Consider the following 12,342-nt stretch of genomic DNA (forward strand, 5'->3'; position numbering starts at 1 on the left):
GATTTTGAGTGCAAACCTCCTTCCATCAGCAAGGGCATTGAAGATGAAACGTGGCTGGGTCTTTCAACATGACAATGATCCAAAGCACACCGCCAGGGCAACGAAGGAGTGGCTTCGTAAGAAGCATTTCAAGGTCCTGGAGTGGCCTAGCCAGTCTCCAGATCTCAAACCTATAGAAAACCTTTGGAGGGAGTTGAAAGTCCGTGTTGCCAAGCGAAAAGCCAAAAACATCACTGCTCTAGAGGAGATCTGTATGGAGGAATGGGCCAACATACCAACAACAGTGTGTGGCAACCTTGTGAAGACTTACAGAAAACTTTGACCTCTGTCATTGCCAACAAAGGATAGATTACAAAGTATTGAGATGAAATTTTGTTTCTGACCAAATACTTATTTTCCACCATAAAATGCAAATAAAATGATTAAAAAAACAGACAATGTGATTTTCGATTTTTTTTTCTCAGTTTGTCTCCCATAGTTGAGGTCTACCTATGATGTAAATTACAGACGCCTCTCATCTTTTTAAGTGGTGGAACTTGCACTATGGCTGACTGACTAAATACTTTTTTGCCCCATTGTAATTCTTATATCTCTAGCCCGGATCGGTGCCCCTATATATCACTTTAATAAAACAATAAAAGCCCATGGTTTCTATAGACCAGTTCTAACCAGTACCAGTTAGGATGGGGAATGAGTAGTGTTCACAGAGTCTGGTATTTGCAGCGTAAACCCAAAAACTGCTCAGTGGCTGCTACACATTGGTATCAAGTTGCACACAGTGTGTCTGCCATAGGGCTTTGTTCTCAAATCAGCGAATGCAGTGGGGTAGAAAGGGGGGTCGAATCTGCAGCTTGTGTCTGTGCCATAGTACCTTCTAGAACGAAACTCACAATATGGCATATTCACATTACCGTGACAACACTTATCTCAAGGACTTGTACGGCGGCCATCTAACACCCTATACAGGGTGTAACCAGTAAGCTCTGTGCCCCTATACAGGGTGTAACCACTAAGCTAAGTGCCCCTATACAGTGTGCAACCACTCTGCTCTGTGCCCCTATACAGACTGTAACCACTAAGCTCTGTGCCCCTTACATGGTGTAACCACTAAGCTCTGTGCCCCCATACATGGTGTAACCACGAAGCTCTGTACCCCTATAGAGGGTGTAACCACTAAGCTCTGTGCCCTTATAGAGGGTGTAACCACTAAGCTCTGTGCCCCATACATGGTGTAACCACTAAGCTCTGTGCCCTATACAGTGTGTAACCACTAAGCTCTGTACCCCTATACAGGGTGTAACCACTAAGCTCTGTACCCCTATACAGTGTGTAACCACTAAGCTCTGTACCCCTATAGAGGGTGTAAGCACTATGCTCTGTGCCCCTATACAGTGTGTAACCACTAAGCTCTGTGCCCCTATACTGTGTGTAACCATTAAGCTCTGTGCCCCTTACATGGTGTAACCAATAAGCTCTGTGCCCCATACATGGTGTAACCAATAGGATCTGTGCCCCATACATGGTGTAACCAATAAGCTCTGTGCCCCATACATGGTGTAACCACTAAGCTTTGTGCCCCATACATGGTGTAACCACTAAGCTCTGTGCCTCATACATGGTGTAACCATTACGCTCTGTGCCCCCATACATGGTCTAACCACTAAGCTCTGTGCCCCATACATGGTGTAACCACTAAGCTCTGTGCCCCCATACATCGTGTAACCAGTAAGCTCTGTGCCCCCATACATGGTGTAACCACTAAGCTCTGTGCCCCCATACATGGTGTAACCACTAAGCTCTGGGGCCCCATACATGGTGTAACCACTAAGCTCTGTGCCCCCATATATGGTGTAACCACTAAGCTCTGTGCCCTATAGAGGATGTAACCACTAAGCTCTGTGCCTCCTACATGGTGTAACCACTAACCTCTGTGCCCCCATACAGTGTGTACCCACTAAGCTCTGTGCCCCATACATGGTGTAACCACTAAGCTCTGTGCCCCCATACATGGTCTAACCGCTAAGCTCTGTGCCCCCACACATGGTGTAGCCACTAAGCTCTTTGCCCCATACATGGTGTAACCACTAAGCTCTGTGCCCCCACACATGGTGTAACCACTTAGCTCTGTGCTTCATACATGGTGTAACTGGAGCGCCCCCACTGTCGCAGGGCCGAGGGGTACCCGGTACCGGGCCTCTCTGTCTCGATTCTGGGATTGTCACGGTGGCTAGACCCGGACCGTGACCCTGCTGAGGGGCGTCCAATGAAAGTAGAGAGTGATAGTGGTGTGGTGCAGGTCGCGATGAATAACGAGGACACCAGGTTGCGGTCTCTTTACCTCTTTACTGAAGGTTTCAGGATCCTCAATCCAGAGTACGGTTAACTGGGATGTCTGAGACCGGCCGGTCCAATGGCACCTCCAGAGTTCCCTTTGCAGGTGGAAATATGTGCCTTCCTTCTAGCGCTTGTGTGTTGTAGTCCTTCCCTGCTCAGCACCACGGGATAGTCCTCACAACTGTTGTGTCTGTTTCTGAAGTTCCCTCACAACTGATTCTGATGTTCTTCTCTGTCCCCCAGATGATATGGATAGGACGCACCCGTATGACGGGTAGGCCTGGAGTTCTTCCGGGACCCTAGAGTCGCCCCTCTCCCACTGTTGCCCCCTATGTCTGCTTAGGTGATTTAGGTGAGACAGCCCGCCTATAACTGACTGTCCTGCCGTAGGTTTGAAGTATTGCTTGGAGCCTAATACTTCCTCGGCGTTTCCGGCCACCGGCTACGCGCCTCAGTAGGATGTTGCCTCGGTCTTACAGCACGACTCCTACTGGTGTTATCTCCTTGTTGCGTTGATCTCGTTTCTCACTCTTCACAATAAACCTCGCTTCTTGTCCTTTCTTGGGGTACCGCCGCAATGAAGTGCAGGCGCGATCCCGTAACGTTCTTCCTGTTCGCTAGGCCTCTGTCAGGATCCCACCCCTGACAGGGACCCCCCTGAATCTTCCCCTGCAACACCCTCTGCCACAGGATGTTGCCTGGTTCCAGCCCAGTCAGCTTTCTGTCTAACTTCCTATCTAACCCCCAGTTTTACCAGATTGTGAGGAGTGGCCTAATACATAGCGCCCTTAGCTCCCCCTGGAGGCCAGACTGTGAAGTGTATTGGTGTCTGTGATACCTGGTCAGGTGAACTCCTTCAGTGCCATCAGACGTACCAACACTCCCCTTAGCGGCGGAGCATCAGTACTGCAATGACCAGGACTCTGGGGCGCTGCATAACCACTAAGCTCTGTGCCCCCATACATGGTGTAACCACTAAGCTCTGTGCCTCCATACATGGTGTAACCACTAAACTCTGTGCCTCATACATGGTGTAACCACTAAGCTCTGTGCCCCCATACGTGGTGTAACCACTAAGCTCCGTGCCTCATACATGGTGTAACCACTAAGCTCTGTGCCTCATACATGGTGTAACCACTAAGCTCTGTGCCCCATACATGGTGTAACCGCTAAGCTCTGTGCCCCCATACATGGTGTAACCGCTAAGCTCTGTGCCTCATACATGGTGTAACCGCTAAGCTCTGTGCCTCATACATGGTGTAACCACTAAGCTCTGTGCCTCATACATGGTGTAACCACTAAGCTCTGTGCCCCCCATACATGGTGTAACCACTAAGCTCTGTGCCCCCCATACATGGTGTAACCACTAAGCTCTGTGCCTCATACATGGTGTAACCACTAAGCTCTGTGCCTCATACATGGTGTAACCACTAAGCTCTGTGCCTCATACATGGTGTAACCACTAAGCTCTGTGCCTCATACATGGTGTAACCATTAAGCTCTGTGCCCCCATACATGGTGTAACCACTAAGCTCTGTGCCCCCCATACATGGTGTAACCACTAAGCTCTGTGCCTCATACATGGTGTAACCACTAAGCTCTGTGCCTCATACATGGTGTAACCACTAAGCTCTGTGCCACTATACATGGTGTAACCACTAAGCTCTGTGCCTCATACATGGTGTAACCAGTAAGCTCTGTGCCCTCATACATGGTTTAACCACTAAGCTCTGTGTCCCATACATGGTGTAACGACTAAGCTCTGTGCCCCATACATGGTGTAACCACTAAGCTTTGTGCCCCATACATGGTGTAACCACTAAGCTCTGTGCCTCATATGCAGCGCCCCAGAGTCCTGGTCGTTGCAGTACTGACGCGCCGCCACTAAGGGGAGTGATGGTACGTCTGATGGCACTTAAGGAGTTCACCTGACCAGGTATCACAGTCACACATTACACTTCACACTCCGGCCTCCAGGGGGAGCAAAGGGTTCTATGTATTAGGCCACTCCTCACAATCTGGTAAAACTGGGGGCTGGATAGGAAGTTAGACAGAAGCTGACTGGGTTGGATCCAGGCAACATCCTGTGGCAGAGGGTGTTGCAGGGGAATATTCAGGGGGGTCTCTGTCAGGGGTGGGATCCTGACAGTGGCCTAGCGAACAGAACAGAATGTTACGGAGCCGCGCCTGCACCCGTTGCGGTGGCATCCTAAGGAAGGAAACGAAGCAAGGTTTATTGTGGAGAAGTGAGAAATGAGATCGCAGCAAAAAGGAGATAAAGCCAGTAGGAGTCGTGCCTTAAGATCATGGCAACATCCTACTGAGGCGCGTAGCCGGTGGCCGGAATGCCGAGGAAGTATTTGGCTCCAAGCATTACTTCAAACAGCGGCAGGGCAGTTAATTATAGGTTGGCTGTCTCACCTAAATCACCTAAGCAGACATAGGGGGCAATTGTGGGAGAGGGGCGACGCTAGGGTCCCGGAAGAACTCCAGGCCTACCAGTCATACGGGTGCGTCCTATCCATATCATCTGGGGGACGGAGAAAGAACATCAGAACAGATACGAGTTGTGAGAGAAGAACATCAGAAACAGACACAACAGTTGTGAGGACTATCCCGTGGTGCTCAGCTGGGAGGTACTACAACACACAGGCGCTAGAAGGTGGGCACTGATTTCCACCTGCAAAGGAAACTCTAGATGTGCCTTCGGACCGGCCGGTCTCAGCCAGCCCTGTTAGCAGTACTCTGGATTGTGGATCCTGAAGCCTTCAGTAAAGAGGTAAAGAGACTGCAACCCTGTATCCTCGTTATTCATCGCACCTTGCACCACACACCACCATCAGACCTTTCATTGGACGCCCCTTAGCAGGGTCACGGACCGGGTCTAGCCACCGTGACAACCCCAGGACCGAGACAGAGAGGCCCGGTATCGAGTTCCCCGCGGCCCTGCGTTTGGGGGGCTCCAACTTGGCGTCACGAACAGGATCTACTTAAGCCTGAAGAATCAGGTCATGTGTGCCTTGGAACTGTGTCTGAATTGTGCTTGAACTGTGATTTATTGCAAAGACTGTGGATTGCCACTTGCCGCCAAAAGCTCCCGCCAAAACCGTCGTCATTGCAGCGCCACGGGGGCGCAGAGGAAGAAGAAGGGCGTGCCATGGGAGGAGACTATCAAAGTGGCGCCAAAAGTGGCGACCGCCCCCTCGGACCACTGTTGCGAGATGACGACCTGCCTTGAAGCAGAGGAGAACCGCCCCCTGTTTTGCAACAGCGGGAACGAGAGGAAGAAGAAGCTATGCCCTCAGAAAATGGAGGGGCAACGTGCATGTGCCACCGAAGATCACGGAGCCGGGATGGCGACCACCGAGTCCCAGAGCGACGGCGAAGTGATCCCGGCCTGCCCTCGCCCACCGGAGATGGACCAAAACCCGCCGCAGCTGGAGGATCCGGACCTCTCGGAGCTACAGGCGGCGGAGCCGAGCCAGCCGCTGTGAAGCCACGGAAGTCGGAGCCGGGCGAGAGGGTCGCATTGGAGGAACCGCAGTCTGGGCTGCAGCCGATTCCAGTGTCCTTGTCAACGGGACGGATCGACATCGGTGGAACCACATCAGACGCAGGTATGGAAAGCATCCCTGCTCCCCTGACTGATCCTGCTCCCGTGACTGCTCCCCAGCCCGACAATAACCGAGTTTTCACCGCTGAGCTGGTAGTGTTAACCCCAGGCTCGATGGAGAAGCTGGTGCCTCCGTTACCAACAACGATGGGGAAACCGCTAGATGTGAGCTCAGAGGGGGTGATCTTCCAGTGGGACACCCCATGGATCGGGCCGGATGGGGCCAGGCAGGAGGGCCTCAGCATTGCTGCGCTCACCTGGGAACAGTATAAGCAATGCTTAATTCTACAATGGCAAAACCAAAAAGAGACAGAACCAAATGACCCACCGAGAGTACAGAGACCAAAGACTGAACACAACAGGAGGAACTTGGTAAGGCAGGGGACTGTACTGGCCTTTCACCCGAAGCGGGGTTGGGGCTCTATAGAAGAACCGGGACTGCCGACTGAAATCTTCTTTACCAGCTACAATGTGAAAACCCCGTCCCGCAATAGATGTGACAATCAGCTACCATGTAAAGGGGACCAGGTGACCTACACCCGCTATCGGAGTGCGCAAGGGTGGTGCGCTCTGGATATCCAACGATGTGAGCCGGTAGGGGCGCCACCTACTGTCCAGACTACGACTAACCCTGATTTGACAAACGCTACTACTGTCGCCACAGTATGTATTATCGCCGCTACTGAACTTGCAACCACAGCTGACATTCGAATCCAGACACCGGGTGATCTGACCGTGCCTGGGAGACCAGCCAATGACATCGATCCTGCATCCGCCGAGGACAGAGAACCGCAGCCTTACCGGCCGGAGAGTTTCCGCCACCAGCTGATGCAGTGTAACCTCCTGTAAGGATAAACCTCGGAACCATGAGTATGTAAATAGTTAACTGTTTGTTTCCCTGCTTTTTGCTGCTAATACCGGACCTGGGTTATTCTTAAAGGGGTCACTTTGTTTACCCAGGATCCCTATAGCTTTTTATTTTTCCTTTTGTTCATCATTGGTTACAAAGACTGCCGAATCATGGACGGTGAATGGTTCACAAACTGTATTGTAAATAGTTTGCACCTTCTTAAAGGTGCCCCCTACTGGTTTTACCAAAGTGAGAGCTTTTTGCAGAGACTGTTCCTGAGTACAGCATGGAAGCTCTTGCCTTAAGGCCCCGTCTCACATAGCGAGGTTGCTAGCGAGATCGCTGCTGAGTCACAAGTTTTGTGACGCAACAGCGACCTCAGTACCAGCGACCAGACCCCTGCTGTGAGATCGCTGGTCGTGTCGGAATGGCCTGGACCTTTTTTTGATCATTGAGGTCCCGCTGACATCGCTGAATCGGTGTGTGTGACACGGATTCAGCGATGTCTTCACTGGTAACCAGGGTAAACATCGGGTTACTAAGCGCAGGGCCGCGCTTAGTAACCCGATGTTTACCCTGGTTACTATCGTAAATGTAAAAAAAAAAAAACACTACATACTCACATTCCGGTGTCCGTCAGGTCCCTTGCCGTCTGCTTCCCGCACTGACTGACTGCCGGACGTAAAGTGAAAGTACAGCACAGCGGTGACGTCACCGCTCTGCTGTTAGGGCCGGCGCTCAGTCAGTGCAGGAAGCGGACGCCGGGGGACGCGAAGGTGAGTATGTACTGTTTGTTTTTTTACATTTTACACTGGTAACCAGGGTAAACATCGGGTTACTAAGCGTGGCCCTGCGCTTAGCAACCCGATGTTTACCCTGGTTACCCGTGGACCTCGGCATCGTTGTGACAGCTCTCCAGCGACCACACAGCGACAAAACAGCGACGCTGCAGCGATCAGCATCGTTGTCTGTATCGCTGCAGCGTCGCTAAGTGTGACGGGGCCTTAAACCACACTTGCAGATAGAGTCTGCATTACCTCCAAGAGACTTGGTTCCCTCTTAACCCCTTCACCCCCAAGGGTGGTTTGCACGTTAATGACCGGGCCAATTTTTACAATTCTGACCACTGTCCCTTTATGAGGCTATAACTCTGGAACGCTTTGACGGATCTTGGCGATTCTGACATTGTTTTCTCGTGACATATTGTACTTCATGTTAAAGGTAAAATTTATTCGATATAACTTGCGTTTATTTGTGAAAAATATGGAAATTTGGCGAAAATTTTGAAAATTTTGCAATTTTCCAACTTTGAATTTTTGTGCCCTTAAATCACAGACATATGTCACGCAAAATACTTAATAAGTAACATTTCCCACATGTCTACTTTACATCAGTACAATTTTGGAACCAAAATTTTTTTTTGTGACGGAGTTATAAGGGTTAAAAGTTGACCAGCAATTTCTCATTTTTACAACACCATTTTTTTTTAGGGACCACATCTCATTTGAAGTCATTTTGAGGGGTCTATATGATAGAAAATACTCAAGTGTGACACCATTCTAAAAACTGCACCCCTCAAGGTGCTCAAAACCACATTCAAGAAGTTTATTAACCCTTCAGGTGTTTCACAGGAATTTTTGGAATGTTTAAATAAAAATGAACATTTAACTTTTTTTCACACAAAATTTATTTCAGCTCCAATTTGTTTTATTTTACCAAGGGTAACAGGAGAAAATGGACCCCCAAAGTTGTTGTACAATTTGTCCTGAGTACGATGATACCCCATATGTGGGTGTAAACCATTGTTTAGGCGCATGGCAGAGCTTGGAAGGGAAGGAGCGCCATTTGACTTTTCAATGCAAAATTGACTGGAATTGAGATGGGACGCCATGTTGCGTTTGGAGAGCCCCTGATGTGCCTAAACATTGAAACTCCCTACAAGTGACACCATTTTGGAAAGTAGACCCCCTAAGGAACTTATCTAGATGTGTGGTGAGCACTTTGACCCACCAAGTGCTTCACAGAAGTTTATAATGCAGAGCCGTAAAAATAAAAAATCATATTTTTTCACAAAAATGATCTTTTCGCCCCCAATTTTTTATTTTCCCAAGGGTAAGAGAAGAAATTGGACCCCAAAAAATGTTGTGCAATTTGTCCTGAGTACGCTGATACCCCATATGTGGGTGTAAACCATTGTTTGGGCGCATGGCAGAGCTTGGAAGGGAAGGAGCGCCATTTGACTTTTCAATGCAAAATTGACTGGAATTGAGATGGGACGCCATGTTGCGTTTGGAGAGCCCCTGATGTGCCTAAACATTGAAACTCCCTACAAGTGACACCATTTTGGAAAGTAGACCCCCTAAGGAACTTATCTAGATGTGTTTTGAGAGCTTTGAACCCCCAAGTGTTTCACTACAGATTATAACGCAGAGCCGTGAAAATAATTTTTTTTTTTTTCTCAAAAATGATTTTTTAGCCCCCAGCTTTGTATTTTTACAAGGGTAACAGAATAAATTGGACCCCAAAATTTGTTTTCCAATTTGTCCTGAGTACGCTGATACCCCATATGTGGGGGGGAACCACTGTTTGGGCGCATGACAGAGCTCGGAAGGGAAGGAGCGCCATTTGGAATGCAGACTTAAATGGATTGGTCAGCAGCCGTCACGTTGCATTTGCAGAGCCCCTGATGTACCCAAACAGTACAAACCCCCCACAAGTGACCCCATATTGGAAACTAGACCTCCCAAGGAACTTATCTAGATGTGTTTTGAGAACTTTGAACCCCCAAGTGTTTCACTAAAGTTTATAGCGCAAAGCCGTGAAAATAAAAATTCTTTTTTTTTTTTTCACAAAAATGATTTTTTAGCCCCCAGTTTTGTATTTTCACAAGGGTAACAGGATAAATTAGACCCCAAAAGTTGTTGTCCAATTTGTCCTGAGTACGCTGATACCCCATATGTCGGGGGGAACCACTGTTTGGGCGCATGACAGAGCTCGGAAGGGAAGGAGCGCCATTTGGAATGCAGCCTTAAATGGATTGGTCTGCAGGCGTCACGTTGCATTTGCAGAGCCCCTGATGTACCCAAACAGTACAAACCCCCCACAAGTGACCCCATATTGGAAACTAGACCTCCCAAGGAACTTATCTAGATGTGTTGTGAGAACTTTGAACCCCCAAGTGTTTCACTACAGTTTATAATGCAGAGCCGTGAAAATAAAACATCTTTTTTTTCCCACAAAAATTATTTTTAGCCCCCCAAATTTTTATTTTCCTAAGGATAACAAGAGAACTTGGACCCCAGAAGTTGTTGTTCAATTTGTCCCGAGTACGCTGATAACACATATGTTGGGGTAAACCCCTTTTTGGGCGCACGGGAGAGCTCGGAAGGGAAGGAGCACTGTTTTACTTTTTCAACGCAGAATTGGCTGGAATTGAGATTGGACGCCATGTCGCGCTTGGAGAGCCCCTGATGTGCCTGGACAGTGGAAACCCCCCAATTCTACCTGAAACCCTAACCCAAACACACCCCTAACCCTAATCCCAACGGTAACCCTAACCACACCCCTAGCCCTGACACACCCATAATTCTAATCCCAACCCTAATCCAAACGTAAATGTAATCCAAACCCTAACCCTAACTTTAGCCCCAACCCTAACTTTAGCCCCAACCCTAACTTTACCTCCAACCCTAGCCCTAACCCTAACCCTACCCCTAACCCTAACCCTAAACGTGACTGAAATACGTGGCACTGAAATACGTGGCACTGAAATACGTGGCACTGAAATACGTGGCACTGAAATACGTGGCACTGAAATACGTGATACGTGGCACTTAAATACGTGGCACTGAAACACGTGGCACTGAAACACGGGGCACTGAAATACGTGGCACTGAAATACGTGGCACTGAAATACGTGGCACTGAAATACGTGGCACTTAAATAAGTGGCACTGAAATATGTGATATGTGGCACTTAAATACGTGGCACTGAAATACGTGGCACTGAAATACGTGGCACTGAAATATGTGGCACTGAAATACGTGGCACTGAAATACGTGGCACTGAAATATGTGATACGTGGCACTTAAATACGTGGCACTGAAACACGTGGCACTGAAATACGTGGCACTGAAATACGTGGCACTGAAATACGTGCAACTGAAATACGTGGTACTAAAATATGTGGCACTGAAATACGTGATACGTGGCACTGAAATACGTGGCACTGAAACACGTGGCACTGAAATACGTGATACGCGGCACTGAAATACATGGCACTGAAATACGTGGCACTGAAATACGTGGCACTGAAATACGTGGCACTGAAATACGTGGCACTAAAATACGTGATACGTGGCACTGAAATACGTGGCACTGAAACACGTGGCACTGAAATACGTGGCACTAAAATACGTGCAACTGAAATACGTGGTACTAAAATATGTGGCACTGAAATACGTGATACGTGGCACTGAAATACATGGCACTGAAATACGTGGCACTGAAATACGTGGCACTGAAATACGTGGCACTGAAATACGTGGCACTAAAATACGTGATACGTGGCACTGAAATACGTGGCACTGAAATACGTGGCACTGAAATACGTGGCACTAAAATACGTGATACGTGGCACTGAAATACGTGGCACTGAAACACGTGGCACTGAAATACGTGATACGTGGCACTGAAATACATGGCACTGAAATACGTGGCACTGAAATACGTGGCACTGAAATACGTTTCACTGAAATACGTGGCACTATGACTGTCAGAAAATGTTCATTAAACGGTTAGGGGTGAGGTTAGGGGTAGAGTTAGGGTTAGGGTTTGGATCCCTTTATCACCTTGATGGTGGTGGGTGGCTTTTCAGTGTGTTTTCTGTTTTTTTCGATAAAAATGCATGCGTTTTTAACGCAAACAAACGCATGTGCTTAAAAACGCAAGAAAATACTGCAGGTTGTATTTCTGAAAATGAACGCATGCAGAAAAAAACCGCATGCGTTTGAAAACGCGACCAAACGCGTACAAAAAAACCGCATGCGTTTTCAATGTTAAATATAGGGAAAAAACGCATGCGTTTTTTGTGCAAAAAACGCTGCAGACAAAAACGGAAGTGTGAAACCAGCGACGCTTTTTATAGCAAAAAAGTTTTTGCGTCTCCACATTTTGAGACCTATAATTTTTCCACATTTGCTCCACAGAGTCATGTGAGGTCTTGTTTTTTGCGGGACGAGTTGACGTTTTTATTGGTAACATTTTCGGACACGTGACCGTTTTTGATCGCTTTTTATTCCGATTTTTGTGAGGCAGAATGACCAAAAACCTGCTATTCATGAATTTCTTTTGGGAGAGGCGTTTATACCGTTCCGGGTTTGGTAAAATTGATAAAGCAGTTTTATTCGTCGGGTCAGTACGATTACAGCGATATCTCATTTATATCATTTTTTTTATGTTTTGGCGCTTTTATACGATAAAAACTATTTTATAGAAAAAATAATTATTTTGGTATCGCTTTATTCTCAGGACTATAACTTTTTTA

At 47.9% G+C, this 12,342-nt stretch overlaps 1 protein-coding gene across 1 annotated transcript in view; it reads right to left on the minus strand.

The window, feature by feature from the left end:
- LOC143774241 (acetylcholine receptor subunit epsilon-like) overlaps positions 1-12,342 on the minus strand; it is a 65,368-nt gene that overhangs the window by 50,404 nt on the left and 2,622 nt on the right. The window lies entirely within an intron of this gene.

This window comes from Ranitomeya variabilis, chromosome 5 (genome assembly GCF_051348905.1).
Source record: "Ranitomeya variabilis isolate aRanVar5 chromosome 5, aRanVar5.hap1, whole genome shotgun sequence".
NCBI classification, from domain to species: Eukaryota; Metazoa; Chordata; class Amphibia; order Anura; family Dendrobatidae; genus Ranitomeya; species Ranitomeya variabilis.